At 34.0% G+C, this 23593-nt stretch overlaps 1 protein-coding gene across 8 annotated transcripts in view; it reads left to right on the top strand.

The window, feature by feature from the left end:
• The window catches only part of MEF2C (myocyte enhancer factor 2C), a 119482-nt gene that overhangs the window by 19332 nt on the left and 76557 nt on the right, over positions 1 to 23593 (top strand). The gene's annotated exons all lie outside the window — the stretch shown is intronic.

Here is a 23593-nt window from a genome sequence, read left to right as displayed (position 1 = left end):
TCAAAATGTAACTTTTACAAAAAAGTTTTTAAAATACATGTAATAATTTTTACCTTAATTCAACTTGATGACCCAAAGTCTGATATTTTAATTTATATGCATATTTAAGTATTTTGTGATTTATGAACACAAGGAGGTTTTGGGTGCTGTAACTTACAACATGTTCTTCAGTTTATAGGCCAATTCAACGTGTAAATGCAAGAAAATCTCAGTTTGGCCAAGCACAAGGAAATCAAATGCGAATTCTCCTGTTTACATGAGGGAGTTGAAGCAGATGATCTCCAGAGGTCCTTTCCAAACTTAAGTATTCTGGGATTTTGGAAGAAGCCAACAATTTTGTGGTGCAGGCTGTCAGAGTAATGATAAAATGCTGACATTTAAGGTTAGTTTGGCAGACACCAAAATCATGTCATGAAGTGAGTGCTCATAGGTATTGCAGGAATGTTAAGTATCAAAGATTTTATCCCAGTTTCAGTGATAAGGAGCTGGGTGATTCTCACACAAAAGATTCCACAAATGTAGCTCTCCTTTTCACATAGGCCAGGTGAAAGGGGCATATTGTCAGCTATCTCTGCTTTGGCCACAGCAAAAGCACAAATCTTACCAGCATGTATTTGTTTTCTTTAGGAGATTTCCTTCTCTTTTTACACATCACTGCAGTCTGATTTGGGGATTTGAGAGCAGTAAGAAATTGTAGTAAAAATTTATTCTCCAGTTCAGCCCCCTCTTCTTTATGGAGATTTCTGTAGGGAATGAGATTGAAAAATGTCTCTTCTGTGGTGTGCTTGATGCAGACAGTGCTCTTATTTATCCTGTGATGACCTAATAGCAGCAGCAGCAGCACATGCCCTTTTGATGGAGAGGATTATTGTAATTCTCTCCTAGAAAGGCTTCTAGCAGCTCAGCTCTGTCACTTGCAGCCTGTTCAGAATTCAGTGACACACTCCCATCCTGTCTTGAGCAAGTACAATCATTTGCCTTGTACATTCACTCATTTACTTTATCTGCTATGAAGTAGCTGTTTGATTTGAAAGTATGCTGCCTTAGTTTTGAAATCCGTAATGATTCAGATTGGGCTGTTTTTGAAAAGTTCTGTGTCAACATAAACAGTATGTCAACATAATTGCTTACTAAATAATACACAGGCTGTTTTTACATTTAATGTAATTCTAAAACTTGTATTTGAATCTTTATTCCTCTTCTTTACAAGGAATTATCCCTTTCTTCTTCCTATTATGCATTGCAAGTCGCTAGGGTTCAGCTGAACTATGCTGTAGATGGAAAGGAATTCTCTTTGTCTGCTTGTCTTGCTGTGCATCTTGTTATTTCTATTCTTATTGTTGCAATTATGGTGACATGTTTACAGCTATATTAGTATGGTGCTTAATTTTCTTCATTGATGATAAAGTAATAAGGCTATGTTTGAAGAAGCTTAAACTAGATGCCAAATGTTAATGGTTTCAGTGTAGTCAAATGGATTCTGCACTTGTGGGCATCCATGAAGTACTTTGAATAAGAAATAACCTATTTTCTTCTGTTCCATGTCTGAAATTTCAGTCTAATAATTTATAACCTGAAGTGAGTTATGAAAGTTGTTGGGACACTTTTTACCAAGTTGCTCTAAATACTGTTCCATGCACTGATAATACCCCCTTTCACCTGAATATAGAACTGTATTTAGATGCACAAAACTTGAATGCAGGTTAACTGCATGAGGGATTAGGTTTTTCATCTTGCGCACACTCATTGATTTCAAATTCTCATTGGATTACTTGACTTATTTGGGTACAGTAACAACATCTGTGATTTTATTCATATTAACCATTACATATGTAATTAATCTTAGGTACAAGAAGAGTTCTGCAGTCCTCAGCAAACAATTTAAGTGCTTCAAATTAGGCATATACATTCATGCTTGTAGGTTTGAGGCTACAAGTCATGGTACTGCAAAGACTTAAGTATTTGTTGAAGTTTACTGTTTTTTGATGTTGTACCAATGTCACAATTACTTTCATCAAGTAAGATGCTGCCCCATTAAGACTTTGCTTAATAGTCTGGTGTGATGGTACTTTTTAAAATTATTTTAAATCCTTTGAATTTTACACTATCTCATTGGTGCAAGTTACTTAAATAATCTGATTTAAATGAGCACAATTCAGAATATTTCCTAGACTGTATTATTAGAAAATGAAAGCTAATCTGAAGTGGGATTTTGGTGGGTGGTTTCTTCTTCTTATATCAAATTTTACAAATCAGTTAATTTCAGGAAAAAAAAAAACCAAACTGAAATTGAGGAAGTTGACATGTGTACCTGAAGTTCACTTCATTACGTTTAGATTTTCCTAAATTTTACTTCTGTGCAAACTCCTTACTCTGTAAGATTAGCAAATTGATGACTTTTTCAACTGTTTTTTTTTTTTTCTCTTGTCATTTTTAGTAGTCTTCCAATGGATTACGCTCAATGTCAATGCCAAGGAACCTTTTAGCCCAAATAATTCTTGAAACAATCTAAAAGTATTACATACTATTAAACTGGGAATTTACAAATGCTCATTACTAAATAGTCTTCAGGGTAACTTACTCTTAATCATTAAGCCTTGAACCACAGTCTCAGCAGAATGCGGTGTTTTTAATAGCACTGGTTCCTGTGAACAAATTTTATTGTGGCATCATGGAATAATATGCATTCTTTTGCTTATGATTTATTCTCCGTAGATACAAAATGGTAAAAGAGGTGTGTTAATATATTTTAATTCAAAGTACTTAGCTCTTAGTACTTAGCATTTAGCTCTGTTACAGTTCAGAGATTGAATAACCAGTATTAAAATACTACTTGTTTTTAGTCATGCTATACCGGATGCTCACAGTGACAATATTGATCAATTACTGGTAAAGATATACAGCACATTTTACAGATCATTGCTAAATATTATATTCCTCTGTTTCAGTGTTCTCCAAAACACTGCTGAAAATCAGAAGTGTAAAACTACTACATTCAATAATAGATAATGTGTTTCAATGCTGGTTGCAACTTTGTTCTAGAAGAAGACTCACACTGAGGTCACTAAACAGTATCCTTAAAGAATGACAATATTTTATATTATTGTCATGTTATTGCTATATTATTATTTATATTATTTTCCCTCTTGTTTCGATACTTAGGTAACTTTTCTGGGATTTATGTCCTACATGTGTATGAATTTATACAACAAAGAAAGTGTGTCAGAATGCAAAATTTATCACAGACTTGAGGGAAACTGTTACTCAATTACTTGGTTTTCAGCATGCAGTTAGAAACTGGCCATAAGGCAGTACAGAAAGGAGAAAAAGACAGCTTATCTTGCTTGTCTAGGATTTACCAATCTGTGGCTGATAACCCAGGCTGATCCTGATCTTGACAGCATTGCACAAACAGTCTTTATGAGAGGATGAATTTTAAGAATTTCTCTAATATATTAGACACAAAAAAGCCATTCCTTTAACAAAGAAATACATATTTTCTTTTTTCTTCATATCTTGAATAAATTTATTTGGACTAGCATCTGTCCAGGACTTTAAATTCTGTTTCTTGTTCAATCTCAGTCCTCATTGTAGTATGCTGGGACTTGATGAAGTGCATAAGGGAAGGTTACTTCTGAAATCCTTTTCTGTCATTAGTATTGACATGTTCAGATTGTGTTGCTTAGTGATCTAAATAATACTAATATTGCATTAGTATTAACAACATGGCATCAGGGACATATTTTTAGTCTATTTAAGATGAACTAAAATGATGAAGTTTTCCCCTTTATCAAAGGAAAGGCGCTACTACAACCAGAGATGGTAGGATAAAATGAGGAGTGCCATGAGCATTGACATGATTTCAGATACTAAGATGTACTCAGATACACCAGAAAAGTCAGATGACTGAAGAGATCAGAGCTGTTCAATTTCTTTAAGTTCTATGGTTTTTAATGAAGCTTCTAATGGAAGCTTCATCTCTTCAGGACATTGCATGTAATGTTAATTTAAACTCCAGTTTTACTTAAAATATATGCAAAATTGGAACATTATTACACATTTTCAAAGTGTTTTCCCTTTCTCTTTCATTTTATGTAGCTAATGTATTTATCTTATAAGGACCTCAAAAGGGAAATAACATACACCTGTATGGAGGCAAAAAATCAGAACAGAGACTTCAAGCTGTAATATGATCAAGGTTTCAACCTGCTTCATAATATCAGATCAAATCGCTGATAAGCAGCAAGAGATTAAAAATGAACTCCAGTTGTAGAATATATTTTCTCAAGAGCTGTACTAATCTTTAAAAATCTTAGACTTACTGAAGACAACAAGAGCAAAATGTTATACTACAGTATTATCAGATTTTCAGAGACACTACACAGTCACTCCTAAAATACAAACTAAGAATTTTTTCATTATTTCCTAGCTGACAGAAGAGAAAAATTATGTAGAACAAATTATTGATCATTATTCCACGAACAAGAATAAAAAGTCACTGCATAATCCAACAGGTGCGCAGCACTCTTGAGATGAGCCATTATTTCTACGCAATGCACATATTTACCCTTCACACATCTTGCTTTCATAATGTGCATGACATATACTCCTCCTATACAGCTACAAATCCCACAGCTTTAACACTGGGTCTACTTTCTACAGTAAAATGTAAAAAGTCTAGCAGTAGTCAAAACCAGTGTGACATTTTATGTTAATATTCATTGTGAACTTAACAAAGTATTCAAATGTATAATTGTTATAAAAAATCAATCTCACAATAGATATTGACTAAAATATTTGTAATTTCTTACTAATGATCTTAATGTACAGAGTTTGTTGTACACATTTTTCACAACTTACTTTTCTTTCAGTGAGACCAGGCTCAAAATATAGCTTTTCCATGTAATTTTAGGTCTTACTGTAATCCAAAATGATTTTGACCCTGTCAAGTAGAAAGTTTCACACATTTCTTTTGAAAGACAGCCAAAATCTGGGGAGAAAACTACATAAAAATATAAGCAAATATATTACTACATTCTCATACAGATTTGACAGCAAACCAGGATCCAAAAAGTAATGATTATTTTATATGAGTGAATTCTGCCACCTGTAGCTTGGAAAACGGAAGACTAATTTGTTTAATTACCGGCTGTATATTTCAGGCATAAGAAGTATCAACCATTAAAAATCTACTCAAAATCAGTGTTGGTATTTGACAAAACTGTACGGAGACTCAGCCTTGGAAAGACAATTTAAGTTTATTCAGAAAATGCTCAAGAATGAAGTATTGTCATTTCTTTAGGTTTAATTCATTGTTTTCTTTCATGGCATTGTTATAGTCATCCATAAGTTGGTATTTCCAAAAATTCCATACTTTAATCAGTTTTATCAGAATGTAGATATTAATTTAATTGTCAGGGAGAGGTGGACTCCAAAAGTTTATGTCTTCATTAATCTTCATTAATTTGAAAGTAAGTTATTATAAGCATCTTTTTTCTCTGTTACTTTTCTGGAAAAGTAGAAGAGAAACACTTTGCTCACTCCAGATAAGTTGAAATTCCTATAAATATAAAAGCTGTCTAATTACATATGAAATGGGCCTTTACACAACTTTCTTGAAACAAAATATGAGCAAGGAGCACCATTAGTTCACCTGATTCTGAACGCAGAGCCATGGTGAAGTGTTATTACTTCAAACAGGACAAAATATTATGAAATCTATCTAAACCAAAAAGCAAAGAGTTTCTTCTTCAGCTGCGTTGCAATTTGTACAGCAGAACAATAATCCAGGAAGGAATTTGGCCAAGATGTTAGGCATTTGAAAATAATTATGGAATTTATTTGGTATCTTTAACATTCCCAGCGATCGGGATCTTGATTGTAATTCATTAGTAACACATTATTTTCTGTTAACAAAGTGTCTTAAAACATCATCTCTTGAAATGTCTTTATTACCAGTACAGGTGTGGAGGCTTATGACTGGAGGCGCATTATTTAACCTGATGTTCTTGTTACTGTTGGAGTTTATAGGAAGATACTGTCCCTGTCCTCAAGAATTTGCAATACATAAATCTGACCTTGACTGACCCTGATTAGTTTGTGAGAATCAACAGGATCACAGCATATGCTGGTTTGACTGTAGCAACTTGAGGAAGTGTCTTTTTCATTCGTGGGGTGACCATAAACCATACAGTTTAAGAGCATTTGACACCTCTTTGATTGAGGTTGACAAGTCTTACAAAGGTGAACAACTATGCTACCATTTTACATAGCAGCAGAGCATGACTCCAGCTTAGGGTTTAGGAAACAAGCAATTACTACTCTCTATGCATATCTGTCTTGATGCAGAATATGCCCTGTCTGTGGCAGATGCAAAGCCTGCTTAATTTTGAAAGTATCCTTAGAGTCTGTTCCAGGTAGCATCAGACTCTATTCTTGCTGGTCTTCTACTTCATTATCAGATAAGCCAGGCTGAGCAGAGTGAGCTGTGGTTTTAAAACTTTGTGCTTTAAATCTGTCTAAAACCAGCCTACAATGGACATGACACTGTACATCATGATCAGTGCATTTTTTGACGGATGAAGAGAAATGGGTGATGCAGTGGTTTAACCAAATTTTAAAAAGAATGCACCTTGTCGTTTCCATGCTTTTCTAGCAGACAAGGTATTGTACAGTAAGAATGATAGCTACTAGTCTGTACACATCTGAATTCATACCATAAATTCTTGCATATGTCTTGTCAGTGGTTATTTCTACAGAATAATGCAACAGTAGGATTTCCAGAAACAAACTCATGTAGATTGGCTACACTCTCTATTTATCCCTGCAAGAGGTTTCAGCAGGAGCTATGCACTTACTAACACATGGTTCTCATCTGAGGAAACTGCTCTGTGAACTGGAATAAATTATCTGGGAATCTAACATCAAAGGACAACAGACAAACAAAAAAATGTGAAAGTAAAGACTTCAACCTGAAGAAACAGCCCCAAAACCACACTAAACTTATAATCCAGCAAAAGATTTGCTTCCATCTATTGCAGCCAAGGCAAAAAAGACAACTGAGCCACAAGATCTTCTAACACGGGAAATAAATCAGCTAGTTCTCGTCCCAGGGTGCTAGTGTTGAAAAGTAAATCCATGAACTGGTATGGGAAAATGCTGGATGATTAAAATTACATGACAGTATCCAAAGTATCCCAGTAACTTCATTCCAAAATTCTCAATAATTTAGGAATTTTAACAGCAAAAGCTGTAATTGTTAAAGTTCCTAATTTATTCGTGAACACATTGAAAGTATTTTATAGTTGTTGCATGCAAAATTGCAGAATGGAGCCATTTAATTTCTCAGTGTTCATCTCTAAGTAACAGGAGTAGAACTTTTGTATTAATGTGGCACATGGAGAGTAAGAGGATGATGATGATGAATATTCGTATTTGAATGTTTTGTACTTAATTTTTGTGATGCTTCATTACTGTATAACACTGCTGTAATCTGTGAGGATTTAGACCCTTTCACATCATGGCAACTCATCTCTCCTCTCCAGAGCCAACCAGTGGACTTACTGGAGAGACTGGGAAGAACAAGCATATTTTTCTTTCATTTATATGGGATAATACCATAGACATGTGTGGGTTAAGGCCATTTAGAGTCTGCAGCTTTGACATCAAAGTGATCTTGGGCATTTAATACAGTATTTATCAACTTTTTTCCAAAGTCCTAGCTTGTAAAAATCAAAAGAAAGATTCCAACAGAATTACATATGCACAGAAGCAATCAGGAAGTGAGATATTATTTTCATGAACTCTGTTTGCAAACATTCTGATTTTGAAATAATTTTAAAAACATCTTAAATTAGGTTATGGCATGCTGTTGACATTTCCATTTAGTAGAAGCTTTTACTGACTCAGATAGTTTTCACTTTGCAGCACAACATGGGTAGATAGCAGGAAGAATGTACTTACAGTATTCCATCATGCATAATTTGTTATATCTGATGTATAAAAGAGAATGCTGGAGATTTCTTACCTGGAGATATTGTGATAAATAAACCCACAATTTGATAAATTTTCTTGGAAAATATGCTGATAATAGCAGTGCACTGATATGTATTGGTCATTTATGCATGACCTAGTTGTGAAATTACATTAGTATTGCCTACAAAGAGAGGAAATTAAAGTTTACAACCGAGGATATCCCTCTGACACAATATTTCCATACAATTAAGAACTTATTTCAATTATTCTGTTCTTACCATTAGCAGAATATTTTAAAGCAGATTTATAATCAGGAATACATACTAACCTTGAGTCTTATCCAAAATGTGGTTTTATTCTAAAAAAAGTATACGAAAAAATATACAGTTTTCATCTGATTCTTGTTTATTGCATCATTTTTAAAGTACTGTTTTGCACTTTGAATACTATTACTCACCTCAAACTGTCTCTAGAGCCAAAACTGAATTTTTTGTTACAAACATAACAATTTAATAGATATTGAATGCATTTTGTCCAGTCTTTTTTTTTTTCTGTTCATTGCAAAATTAAAATTAATCTATTTTGCTTAAGGCTGCATAGTTTACTGTCATTAATTGGGTACAGTAAAAGTCATGAATTTTCAGTAGTAGAGAAGCTTTGGGATATTCAGCTGAGATCTTAATCAAAAATGTTACTGATTGCTTGGGAATCAATGAACACACATCCCCATGAACACTGAGGGGGAAAAACCAGCATAACCCTAATACTATTCACAATGTTTTGTCAAAAGGAGCAGTGATTCATAATCATCATCTTTTTATCATAATGTAACATAGTGAGGAATGACAATATTATCCATTTGGGGTCTACATAAATGGCTCAGAAATATCAATGCTTTTGATGTTTTTGAAGTAGTCGTGCTCACATGAGTAGCTTTTAACACTTGGGGGGTTTTTTGACCTCTCAGCATTTTAAGTTTTAGCATATCCAAAAGTCTTAGCCAATTCAGCGGTTGTGAATCCATAGCTTTGCAGTCACCAGACACTTCAGTGTCAACATAACAACTATATAACAAATTCTGGTTTTAGAGAGTTAACTGATGTCAGAATGTCATCTGCTGATGACAGAAACTCCAGCCTGTAATATTAATATATCCACTAACTCCAGCCACTGTAATATTAGTGGAAATAGCATTTCTGAGTCCTTGAAGGACTTTAAAGGTGAGAAAAGGACCTTAAAAAACATGTCATTTCACTTCACTTTTACTATTGCCATTATATTGTTCTTCATTAGCACCAACTAAAATTTGTCCAGTTTTGACCATATATAACTGAGGAGTTAAGCGTTTTTAAAAATACATTGACTAATGTCCAGTCAGATATTAGTCCAGACTACTGAGTTTCAAATCCTTGGGTTTTTGGGATCTCTTTTAATCAGAAAGGAGGAAGTACTTCCTTTTACAACACCATGTCAAGACAAACACACTCTCATATATGCACAGACATACAAAAAAGCTACAATTCAAGTCCCTTCAGAGTTTACCAGTTGCCACATGGGATCCTAAATAATAACAGGAAGAAAAATTAATAATGCTTTGTGAAAAACCAGCAGCTTATTTATGCAGTGTTTCAAGAATTAAAATAGTGGTGTGCAAAATATGAGGAGTAAAGATGGTTGTTCTGATTAGGCATCGCAGTCAGTATTCTGTCTTAATAAAGCAATGGGTTAGCATATATGCGAATGTATATGCTTTCCATTCATATATGTGCATAAAGTACTTTAAATCCTTCTCTTTTTAAAAATTACGGTTGCAGGCAGCATTCAGATTTCATTTTCAGCAGTGTAAATATGAAATAACAGGACTCACTGGAGTGCAGTTGCACTCAGGGCTATGCATTTGAATAGCCAGGATCACAGTGCTGGCCCTGGAGCCGGCATATCTTAAAAATGTATGTTTGGTAGCAATAAAGAGATGCTGTGTTTCCAGAGGATTGTGTTGACAGCAAAGTATATCAATGAAGGCCACCTCTCTCAGAGTGAAGGTCTGCATTTTAAAACAGCACTAAAACAAAATAGTTATTGTGTTTTGACGAGGGTCTTAACCATTTATACCGTAACAGCCAGAACTGCAAAAAGTGCTGGATCTCTTAGAACTCCTAACTCCACACCAGAGGACACAGTGTTACTAGGGGCTTCTTTTTAAAAATACAGTCTCCATTGTCAGTGTAAACATTCAGAAATCCAGGCTAATACTTCTTTTTAAAATGCAGACTTGATTTATGACAGCTGCATTGGATCGTTAATCATATATTATCTTTATGAGAGCTTTTTTCTAACATATGTTAATTGGCTGTTTTCTGTGACAAATTATGAGCTCTTACTTTGATGAGGTTCAATTGCAATCATGTTTTAGTTGAGTATGTAGAGTTTCCAGCCCCCACTGGCTCCTTAAACCACTACAAACGTCTGTACATCACTGCAGTGCTGAGTAATGGCAGGATTTGGGTTGATCTGATCTCTGTACTGAGGTTTTTTTCCACAGGATATTTTCAGCTCTTTGCACTAAATCTGTCACAGGATTTGCTGGTTTTAGCAAAAGAGCTAAAATTAATATCTTGTATGGGATTATTAGAATACAATGAGAAGTAATTAAGAATATACTGTATTTAGAGATTTCAATGCCTTATTAGAAATCCTCTCTCAGCTTTATTGCATGGAAATTTACTGGTGTCATATAGCATTTCTAGAAGCAAAAATGCTGCCTGCTTTTTGGAGGCAATGTTTTTTAATTCTTAAATGTCATATTTGCAAGTTATATATATATATATATTTTACTTGAGAAATGGTTGGCCCCACTTTAACTTTTTAAATTTTTACCAAAACCAAAAAAGTGTATTTCCCAGTTCAACAGGAGATGTGTCTAATGGTGTTTTACATAAACTTGTACATTTTCCTGTTAGTGAAGAAAATTTTGTACTGAAAGCTAGTGTCTTTCTAACTTTTTTATATCAAAGAAATCATGCTTACATATGTTCAGTACATAAATTGAGGAAAATCAGAAAAAAACAATACCACAATGGAAGTTGCTGCATTTTTATTTGGTACCTAATCTTTTGATGACACTTGGACACCTTATTGTATTTTATACGGTAATTCATTGGAAATGCTGAGACAAAAAATGTGTACTGTATTTGCTCAAAGATGTACTTAGGGTGAATGTGCAGAAATATGCAATCTTATGTATTTTAATAGTGAGAGAACAGCCTGGTCATAAACCTATGTCAAACAGTATCAATTACATTGCAATTAATTTAGCAGAACGCTACACAGCTCAGCTTTGACCTAAACCAAATGGCATTAGATCAACCTGTCCCATTTGTTCTTCAGAGAAACGATGGAGGTTAAATTTCCAAGCAGGTGTTAGAGTTTAGAACAAGAACCAGATGTGTATGGAAGCTACTTCAGTCTCATGATGGATGTTTTAATTCAGCTATTTCCCTGGAGTACCACACAATCAATGAGTTCCAAATCCTGGGGCTACCTGCCTTTATGTAAAATCATGGGAATATTTCTTCACATTTTTATCACTGCACATGTGTGGAAAAACTAGATCAGAAATTAGAGATAAAAAAGGTTAACCTCAGAATTTACATGAACATCATATTTGCTTGAATTTCTGCAGTGGAGAGGTGACAATCAAGTGGAAATGCTTACAAAAGAGATGTATTCCTATAAGGAGAATTGTAAGTGTAGAACTCAGACCATGGATATTTAATATGTTTCTCTAGTCACCTCTTGTTGTCAGCAGTATTTTACAAGTGAGGATATGTAGGTCATATGCAGCACAGTGAAGATCATTAAAGATAGGCAGATTGAATTAGAGAGAGGTTTCAAAATGATGATTTTGAATGTGTTGTCCCTACTTCAGAATGTTGGTGAAAGTAAAGTGATGCATTTTATCTTGAAATAATCTACAAATGGCATTCAGTTGTGCTTAATAACATGAGCTTAGTTGGCTTTAAGGAAATAAAACAAGGTAAAGGGAGATATACATGTGAAAGACAGAGATTGGCACTTTATTGGATTTTGAGGCCTGTGAGCCATGTGTCTTAATTGGGGCCAGTTGGGATCATTTAATAATTGCTGTCAGAAGATCAAATTTAATTCTCTTTATAAAAAGACCACAGTGGGATAGAGTAAAACAAATTGCCATCTGAGATTTCAAATGAACTAAGCTTTAATTAGGCTGATTAGGATGCTGTAAGAGAGAGAAGGAAACAGGAAACTGATCTATCTGCTGTATACCATGGTGGACCTTATATGACAGTACTGTCAAATATCTTTATTTCAAGAAGATACAGATTAGCATAAAGGATGATAGAGCTTCAACCACATATATATGCATATATAATGTGTTAGGTATGCAAGGTAACTGTAACTTTCTGAAATTAGTGGTTTTAAATATAGGCATCAATATATTTATGATCATAATTTTGGCCTTCAACATTAATATATTTTTAAATATTCTTTATTTCTTTCTGTACTCATTGATTATGCCAGATGAGAAGCATAGCCCTTAGAATGTCTCTATTGCATAATAAATATTCACTGTCCTTTGTTCTCAGAACATTTGCATGAGTAAATCCACATGTTCCTTATCCCCAGATTTCCAACAGAGAAACTGACTAAAAATGAAAGTGACATGAAATATTTTTGACAGAAAAGAGAGCAGATCTCACACATGTTTACATCCCAACACTGAATCCGATTCTTTGAATTAAGCTGACTGCTACTTTTGCCACAGCTGCCTGTTTCTAAGGATATATTTTATCAGAAACCATCTTACATATCAATAGAGCTCAAAAAGTGCCATTTCTGAGAAAACATAATGTACATTCATAGCCACAGTAAGACTTAGCTAATGTATCTTTGTATTGATTATGTTTTTGCTTTTCCAGCATGCTTTTAGGATGATTGTAAGATGAGCCATGCTGCCGGAGATCCTGTTAGACAAACAAAATACTCACTGAAGGTAGAATGGAGACTATCAAGCAAATTCCACTGTATTTTCCTTCTGCAAATTAAGAATATTTTATGTCTGTTCTCTGGTATTTGTCAAGGATGTTGACTTTTTGCATTGGCTATTGCCAAATGCAGTGCATTGTATACAAGCAAGAAATAAATAAATCCAGATGCATGTGCTAGTGAAGAGGTTATAGCTGAGGTTCTGTATGCAGGATATGATGCTCACTTGTGGCTTTAGTAGTTACAGAGAGTAGCAGGTGTACTCTGTGGTAAACAACAACCCTTTTGGTGAAAATTTTTTCTTTTACAAGTCTTGAGGTGAGAGCTGTTATACTCCAATTCTGGGAAAAATTAGAAGATCAAATCCTCATGTGGAAAGTATGAATTAGCTATCTAGCACAGTTTTCAAACACTAAATATAAACTATGATGTGGTTGAGAAGCACACTTTATTAGATGAGGCTATTTATGTCTTTGTAATGCAGATACAAAGTTGAAGCTCTTTTATCTCTTTATCATATCACAGCATAACTCCTCAGTGTGTTGTATATCCTAGGTTTCTCTCTTTCTCTATTTTCATGTGAATTCTGTTAACAGAAATATATATAATGTTTGTCTGGTTTTAACCATTAAGGACAAAATAAAATTTGTAGAATATCCCACTAAGCTAGAACAATAGAAAATTTCTTCCTCAATAGATTTTTAAGCCAGTTATTTCAGACAATTTTTTTTCCCCTGAGGCATTTTTTTTACACAGAAAATTCCATGCTATCTTTCCTTTCTTATGAACAGTTTCATCTGTTCATGCAGTTTCCTAGTTCGAAACCAGCAGGAATCCAGTTTGTATCTTCTAGCATAGAGAGATCCTTCTTGTCAAGATGCATCCTGGAGATAGAAAGCAAATAGCTTCAGCCAGTGATGTATGATGGGCTGATGCTAACAGATATGGCCACATACTGGCCACACATTATTTCCCTGTAGTCAGAATCTTGCATTTATTCAACAGATGCTTTATCCTGGACATGCAGAATTGCAGACATGAGGCACAAGGCAATATATGTGCAAGGTTAATTTCTTATCAAATGGCTTGTAAATTCTTTGTAATTTTAAGTGCTTTGTTGCTATACTGCCGCTGTACTTGTCTTCCCCTCTTTCAAAGCAAATCCATTCTGGATTCATGTGTTTCTATGTAATTTGTCTGTATTTTGTTTGTTTAACAGCAGCAACCTGTCCTAGTTTATGAGCTTTGCCATTTCAGGTATTCATATTTCTGAGGTAGTTCCTCACTTCTCTGCCGTGAAATGTAGGTGTGAGGTTTCTTTTTTTATTATTAGCCTTATTATATACCTGACATACATTTGATTTCCTTTTGTCCTTGGGGAAAAAAAAGCATCTGCGTGGGATTGCAAGAATTTCGAATTGTCATGGTCATTGGGAAGATTGATATATTTCCCTTGCTTTTTTCCCTTCCTTCCCCTCATTTTAAGCCTGCAGTTCTGTGTCTCTGGGCAAGCAGTTGCATTCAGGGAGTCTCATAGTTTTTATATTCATATCTATCATATTACCATTCATACAAAAAGAAGGAACTGTTACCAGCTTAGCAGCTCTCCACAATGGTGTGCAGTCTACATTTTCAGAAGAACTATATTTAATTCTTGACATTTCTAAAAAGGTCAGGAATTAAAGCAAAAAAAAAAAGTGTTTCTAGAACTGAGTTTACACAAAAGAAAATCAGAACATCTCTGTGTCTAATCATTCCTCTTTAAGAAAGAAATAACCAAATGAAGGGTATACTGATCTGAAGTTGCAATAAAAATCTAATAAAGGTAATTAAACATGAGTTATACATTTTTGTTTATATTATAAGAAAACCGACTTTTTGTTTCTATGGTAGTATAGTTTTAGTTGAAACAGTCTAATGCCACAGACGAATTATTTCTAGACAGAAATAATATATCTCATTTTCCAGCTTCTGTAGTGGAAATAAAGGATCATTTTGGGGTACACTGAGGAGTCAAAAAATCATACAACATAAAGGTAATTGATTTTTTCCAAAATTTCTAGTCTACATTAGGTACTAAATCTGCTTACAGCATTTATCTGACTTCTTTTTTCAGTAGTAGCAGTGGATCTGTTATCATGTTAGTATGAGCTAAAAGGAGCAGAAATAGAACTAGTAATAGAAATCAGTAATCTTCTCTAAATTTAAAGTCATGTCTGTCTGAGACTCCTTCCATATCTGGAGAGTCAGTGATGAACTTGGATGGCTGGTTGCATCATACAAGATCTAATAGTGAAAAATAAATTTTAAAATATCTAAAGTATTATAATCAAAATTTTCAAGGCTGAGTAGGTGTTATCATACAGCAAAATGCTATCGAATAGCTTGAGAGTCTGGCATATAGAGATTTCATGGGACACCAAAGGTTTGTACAGATTTTGTGGAATTTCAGTGGCTCAGGACATGTGAATACCTTTTATGTTTAATTACTTCATTTCTCTGGTAGGAAGCTGAACCATGTTAAGGGATATGCTTAAGAGTCATTGCTCATTTTTGGCTTGAGTAGCTATCCAAATTCAAGGTATTATAAAGGTTGTTGTCATTAGGACAGGGAAACTGATAAGGGACTCAGATATTTCCTTAATATTCTTATGCCCCCCCAACATACTTATACAGTTTTCCCATCAAGATATTTCCCATCATACACCTGAAACAGTTTTACTTTCATTCAAGCTTTACCTAAGGAATTTTTCTAACCTGCTTTAATTATGTTGGAAAGCATTCCTTTCATTAACTCCTTAACAATGTTTCCATAGAGTCTGTTCTCTGTTGGAAGTTTTTCTTGTAATTAGGAACTTATTCTCATCTCAGGGCTTTTTCTCTTAGTTTCTGTATTCATGTTCCTAGTTTTATGTCATTTTCATCCACAGTTTTTTCCCCTATTCTACCTCTTTAGATGATCCTTCTTAATTCTCAGCTTAGTCTTTGAACCAGTTACTGTCCTCAGTCATTCATTTGCTTGGTAATTTAAAGACACTTCGGGTTCTTATTACAGTTTGTTCCATTTATGTATGCCACAAAAATACTGTTTCTAAAAGATTTTTCTTTTCTCTAAAAACTTCCTGAAATGATTCATTTGCAAGTGAGTAAGACATTCCTTTTCAAAATACGATTATGAGGTTTCTGCAATCCAAGCCTTTGTTCCTCTTCACAGAGATGAAATGGTTGTGCAAAACAAACCTGGAATAGCAGAACTCAGTTATGTTGTTAAACTATAGATGCACGTGATTACAGTGAGAAAAAGGAGTATTCTTCTGGAGAATTTCAGAGAATTCTTTGAGTGAGAAGAGGATTCTGGGTCAGGGTGTATAAGATTTCTCTGGAGCTTGTTGGATGAAGACAAAGGAGACAGAGCTTGTGTAGATCTTGACAATTCCATCCATTTTATCCAAAATTTAATTGTCATCTTCATCCATTTCACCTATTGCTTCCAGACTCATCATTGACCATAGGTTAGACAGACACTGTCTAAGTGCATGTACCAAGCTTCCCAGTATTCAGCAAATTATAAGCAGAAATTAATCAAATTCTGTTATGAAATAATCCTTTTTAGAATTAATCCATAGTTTCTTCAATAGAGGAAGTCTCAGATTGCCCGTCACTGATGCTGGCATCACTAAGCACCTGTACCCAAGTTCAGACTATGGTTTGATATTGTATTTTATATTTTTTCCCAATAATACCGAGGTATTATTGGAATAATCCCTGATTTTTAAAAGTTAATTTGGAGATTTAAATTCCACAGACTCCCTCACATGCAAACATTAGTAACAAATCTGTACATCTAGATCTAACCACAGTCAGAGATTGCTTTCAGGTGATGCAATAACTTAACGTTAGAGATCTTACATTTTCCTGTAATAAGCCAACACTCTCCAAAGTCCTTTGTGTTTAAGACTGCTCTCAAACTGTAGCACTAGTATTTTACCTGGTGTATAATACGTCTTTCAATGCAAGCAGACCCGAACCAGAGTAGCTCCATGACCTTTTCAACTCACAAGGTGCTAAATCCTACCCTGTTGACCACTGAGGTGCTTTCTCTTCTTTAGCTCAGTAAATGACAGACTGAATTTGTAAAACACCTTTCATTACATTCTTTGTGCATCTAGTAACTATAATGCAATCCAATCAAATTATTAGCTCAAAACTGTCAAGACTTCTAGTTGAATTTCTAGTGGTCCAATTTCCCCACTCCATTTTCAGTCAGGTTCCCATTCCTAGCCACAATCTCCATTTCAGACCAACTAGGTAATTCAGTTTTCAATCCTTTATTTTTTCCCCCTTTTATTGCTAGTGTGTCCAATTGAATAAACTGTTATGCTTGACACCTTATGGATCTTATTCCCTATATGTTGGCCAGACTGCCATTATGTCTGTCTAGCAGCTAAAGGTACATCAGAGACTTACCATAAACATATAAACCTTTTCTTCAGACTATTTACTTTAAGATTTTTTTTGTTTGGGTGATGGGTACACCTGGAAATACCACCAAATAATCAGTGTAGTTTTAAAATTGACTCTTCACAGGTATATATTTTATACTAACATTTCACTTAATTGTTTTCCTTAAAATCTAAGTAGTGTCTGCTATATTTGCTTTAGAAATCCAATACTCCTCTTCATTTTAGCCATCTTCAGAAACATTGTAAAATAGCCAGGTCTTCCTTTCTGCCTCAAACATAGCAGGCATGTATCTGCTGGAGTCCAGGCAGCTAGTTTTCATCTGGTGGTTGCCTCTTGTGGTCCACTGCTGCAAGGAATGACTCATCATCTGCAGCAAATTCCACGATCACATGGAAGTATTTTGATCTTTTGTCAGGTTCTTTATCAGCATGACCAGGTTTGGTGTAGCATGCATGCAACATTCATAAAATCTTCTACCTCTGCATTGGATGGATGTCTGTCAGCACATATTGTGAAAGATAAGCTGAAGTCACTCTTTTTCTTTCATACAGGCATGGATTGGCTTAAATAGAGAGGCAGCTACAGACAAGATATTCTGTGTCTGGATATCTCAGTCTCTTGACAAGCAGGGTGTGTGGTACAGTGAAATATGGCAGTTGTTAGGAAGTTGTTAGGAATCTTCTCTGCTATTTTGGCAGTGATGTTTAGTTTGCCCCAAAAAACTTTACAGGGGAACTTTGCAAAACAAGAAACTCTTTCACCCGTGATGCACAAGTTCTGGCTCTGTGAGATAACTTGGTACTGTATTTGAGTTATAAGATACATAGACCACAATTGTGTGAAGCATTCATACAGTGTGTCTTCAGAAGTGCTTAATTCCAAATTTTAAAAAATAAATCACATTGCAAAATATTCTCATGGCTGTTCCAAGGCATAGAAAATGTGGAAGTTACTGGCTTAATCAGAAAATACTGATTAAGCCAGTAACTTACCTGCAAGGAAGGAAATTTCTGCAATTCATTGCTATATTGTCATTATGCTAGGAGTATGTTGAAATGTAAGGAAGCAAATAAAGTACAGCTCTAGAAGTTCAGATTTAAAATATACACATTTTACTATCCTTGATACAAAAGCAAACAAAATAAATGGACTATTAGTAGAAGTAATCTTATGAGTCCAGCAGATGATTTCAAAAGCAGTAGAAAAAATATTGAAATACGAATTCAAACCAAATAATTTAAGTTTTCTCTTAAAATTCTAAATAGCAATTTACATATTGGGAATGGTTTTATCGTTTGCAACTTAATGAACATTTTGCTTATTCCATAAGTCAGAAGTCAGGTTAAATAACTGATAATATAATAAGCCTTGGTAGTTACAGATTAGAAATATTTTCTTTATTTACAGATTTTTTGGTTTGGCGTACCGTCTCTCTAATAGTCTCTAGTACTTCATCTATTATAATTTTTCTGTTATGACTTGAATGTTTGTTTTATATTTCCTGAGAGTTAAGTTTAGTAGATTAAAATTAACTCCCTTTCAACCTTTTTGTATGGCAGCCTGGCCTTAAGATCAAAACACCAAAGTGTAGGTTATGTTTAATTTCTAGATCAGAATGTTGTGGACAGATGTTTGAAAGCTTAAGATGACTCCAATTCATTTTTACATGGCTTTCTGCCTGGAGAAACACACTGTAGATCGTACTGTTGCTGCTTTACTGATATATTGCCATGGTGATGACATACGTAATTTTATCACAACCTTCTGTCAATGGCCCAAACTCTGTCCTTTGTTATGATCATGCAAGCAAACCACCATGTAAATGTGAAAAACCACTTCTATCTTTAATGTCAGCTGATATCAGTCAGATAACATGATAGATATTATTTTCACACTTCTCTGCATTTCTTTAAATATACCCAACTCAAAGTGACAGTGAATGATGTCTTCAATTGCTGCAGTATGCCCAGCTGTTTCTGCATTGTGTAGCTATCTTTGTAGGTGTGTAGAACGTAGGATTTTACAGAAAGTATTTGAATGACCATTTTATCTTAGTACGTGTCCCTCATTGTCAATGTTCATGGTTACATTTTGCAGTTAAGTTTTCATCCGAAAAGTAGATGATGTGTTCCTACTCAGTATATTCAAAATTTTAGACACAGATTCAAACCTGTTTGAGAAAACAGGTTTGCATAAAAAGATTTCATAGACCTTTTAAGTTACTTTTCTATATCAAGATAAGAATGGTAAGGGAAAGGGAACAGCACTTTTTTCTTTAATTCCTTATACAGTATAATAAAGAAAAAATTATTTTGTTCTTCAGTTTTAACCTGATTATTCAACTCAGAATGTAGGCTGCTTAATGGAACAAGGACATCATTATGACAAGTTAGTTACTTTTGTAAAGCAACCATGAAAATGTTATAAACTCTAGCACATTTTAACTTGGTTTTTCTCTGGCTGCCTTCTTTCTTTTGTTTATAAATAAAATCTTTTTACTGTCTTGTTTTGAAACTACTTATTTCTCCTGGCATAACTGCTCAAAGGATTCTCTGTCTCGGGTGTTGCAGCAGAGCAAATTCAGACTGTTTTGCTCGGAGAAGGAAGTGGACAGTTTTGGTTCCCATTTTGCGCTTCTGGAACAGTTTAGGGAAGGAAGCACCTTTACACCTTTTATTGTTCGTGGTTGCTGACATAATATCCTTCCCTGACTGCTCTGTGCGTGCTTCCTGCCATTCTGTCAGGATTCTTCTGTGTTGTAGAGAAGGGATAGCAGGAGTGCATGTGTGTCTATGTGTGTGCATATGTCTGTGTGTCAGTGTTCAAAAGAGAGACAGTACTGGTCAAGCGATTTGCTACATTTTTCCTTTTCCCTTCTTGAGGGTCAGATCAATCTTCTGTCAGCTGCCACTGCCTTTTGCCAAATCATATAATGAATAGAAGGCCGCCAAAAATAAAGTTCCTCTTTTTTAAAGCAGTCTAGTTTGTTTTAGTTTTGATTTTTTTCTTTTAACTACTCAGCTTTGCAAAAAAATGCAGAAAATTACAACAAAATAACATTTAACGCCATGTTTCTTTAAATATAATTTGTTTGCACATGATTATATTATTAAGTTGGAAGTTTTATGTGGAGCTATTTCAACAAAGCTCTTTTTAATTTCATTTCGATAGTTGAGGCCGGCAGTACTATTTCATTTTTGTAGTATATTCAACTTTTCTAGTCAATGTGCTTTATTAGTGTTAGTAAAATAACAATTTACCAGTTAACAGGGACTTATTACTGTAATAATAAACTTAAAATGCTTAATTCTGCAATCCTTGGTTCTGCAAGAACTTTCAAAAAGTATTGAGAGCACTGATGAAGTCGTAAGCAGCCATGGGGATTTGCTGGTCTCCAGAGTTCTTTACATTCTGTTTGAATTAGAAATTACAAGTTTTGCAGGTTATAGCCCTTGCATGAGATGTCTTGATTTACTTATCTGAATTTCATTAATTGGGAATCAGTCCTATGATCTTTTTTATGTTAGTACTAATGAAATATATAGAACTATGAGTTAACACATAGTAAGAATAGCACTTGAAAGACAATGTGTTGATAGGTGTGTGTGGTGGTGGGGGGGGGCGGTTCTAACAGGAAATTAATAGAAAAATTGAAAACCTTTTCTTTAAAATTGGACTAGCAATTGGACAAAGCAAAAGGCAAACTAGGACATATAGGAAGAAAGATTTTTTTTAATCCAAGAAAACCTAACTCACTGCCTGTTGAAGCAAATTTATGTTTCCTTGCAAATTATATGTTTCATACAGATGACCTAATTATAGGTTTTATACAAAATTCTGCTTATCAAGTCTTGCATCAATTACTTGAAAATAAATTTGTGTAGATCACAGGAATTTTAAGGTTCCAAGTTTAAACTGTCTGTAAAAGCTGTTGTTGTTTGAAGACTGGTCTTAATGTAGAACTGATAAGTGTGTGGGAGGGACTCAACATACTGCTCTTCTGCTGTGATTTTTATCCTTCCTGACAGAGTTTTCTCCGTATTAAGTGATTTTTTTCCGAACTCACTAAGCATCTTGATCTGCAGAGCAGCTCATCTTCACTAACCAGCTACAACTGCTCTAATCTGCCCACCCTGACCTTCCACACTGCAGTGAATAGCTTAGGCAGACAGCGCTGTAAACCAATAGCGCCACTGGCCTCAGCTGAATGAAAGAAAAGGAAGTTATTCCATATGCCCTTGTTGTGGATTAGAGTATGAGTTTGCTTCTGCAGAGAAAGACAGTTAGACTCTTTGAGTCCCGCATGTGCATGGGAAACACCATTCTAATTTGTGCTTTGAGTTGGAGGTAAGACTATAGGAAAAACAGGAGAGAAACCCAAACCAAGGAAATGTAAAACTGTTTCTAAAAATAGATGGGGTTTGTTTGTCAACACTGAAAATCAGATAAGACTGCCTAGCTTTGTTTGGAAAAGAAGCTTTTAATAATACATTTACAAAATAAGTTTATTTTAAATTTTTTGCCTTGTTTTTTTGTTGTTGCTGCAAATATGATCAACAACCTTTGTATCTATTTAAGCAGTGAGTAGCTATTGTTTTCAAATATAAAAGATAAAATAAATATAAATATATAATATATAATATATAATAATATAAAATATAAAATATAAAAAGCAGCTAAGAATTTTTGCAGTCTATATTTTCTTATAGTTGCAACATGAATTATTCCACGTTCTGTGTTCTGCATTATGGTAATAATATACAAATATGCCCAGAAAATAATATTAGAAAGACATTTATATATAGAAATATAAAAAGTACTGTACTTGAAGATTTGTTTTGCCCAACAGATTAATTGCACCATAGTGGCTAGCTACAAAACTCAGACTAACTGCTTATTTGTTAATTTTTTTTTCCTTAGAGTTCTAAAACACTTGAACAACCTAAAGTTTAATGTATGCTATGTAAGAAAATCGAAAGAGAATTGAAGATCAAAAGAAGTGAGATCTAACTTTTCTAGCTCAGTAGCTTTGAATCAGAGCCAAATAATGAGTTAAATGACCAGGATATCAGCTTAGTGTTATGCATTATTTTGTGACAATTTATCAAGTTAGCTGAGATACTATAAGTTTAGAATAAATGAGGAAATGCCAGGTTCTGTTTTAAAATTACAATTTTTTAAATTCCAAGACAATATTTTTACTGGACTTCAAAAGAACATTTAAATTCATATTGTTCAGATCTCTTTTTCCTGTTCTGTGTTTCAAAAACCTTTGTGCTGTTCACTTAAAACATATAAAAATATACTAATATGGTAAACTAAGATTATAAAGCAGAAAAACTTGTGTTTTTTACCTTATACAAGACAAAATAATTTTTGTATTTTTAACTATTTCCATGGACTCTTTTATTATTAAAATAAAAGTATTTTATTGTTAAAATACTTTGGATATTATATAAATTAATTATGTGGTCTATAACATTTTGTGAAATATGTTTCCTGCATTGTGTATTTTTATATACTGTACATTTCTCTCCTTAGGTCTGTGACAGAGCCAGTATTGTAAAACTCATGCATTACTACAACAGTGAAAATATTTTTCAAAACATTCTTTATCTGCCTCTACTGTTCTGTTTTTATAAGAAAACATGTGTTTGCAGGTTAGAAGTCCTTTGTAGAACATGTTAGAATTTACACTGAAATGACAGAAAAGAGCACTAGTATTTTTTTCACATATTATATTATGTGAAATATCTTCAGTAATATTTTCACTTATTTATATTCTTAAAGAATAAAGCTAGGAACTTTGGATTCAAGGTAGCTGGCAACTCTTATATATCAAGTAACACTTAAATAAATGTCCATTGTATTTGCATAATGAGGGAAATTATCACCTCTGCTGTCAAAGTACAAAATTGTTTTCCCTTCAGAAATAAATTAGCTGGCCTGCTTAGCATACATAGATACAGAACAGTTTATTAACTCTCTGATTTAGGTAATTTTTCATATTAGAGCTGTGAGTGATATTTAAAATTAGAAACATTAATTCCATTAAAATTTTCACTACTTGTCCTTCAATATTTTTCTTTATTTCTTGATATATTTGTATTTGATGTTTTCTTTCATAGAA

This window comes from Melozone crissalis, unplaced genomic scaffold, assembly GCF_028551555.1.
Source record: "Melozone crissalis strain CALT ecotype California unplaced genomic scaffold, PUWL_Pcris_2 ptg000036l_1, whole genome shotgun sequence".
Classification (NCBI taxonomy): Eukaryota; Metazoa; Chordata; class Aves; order Passeriformes; family Passerellidae; genus Melozone; species Melozone crissalis.
The sequence above is the reverse complement of the archived record's forward strand: the minus strand, read 5'-3'. Positions and strand labels throughout refer to the sequence as shown.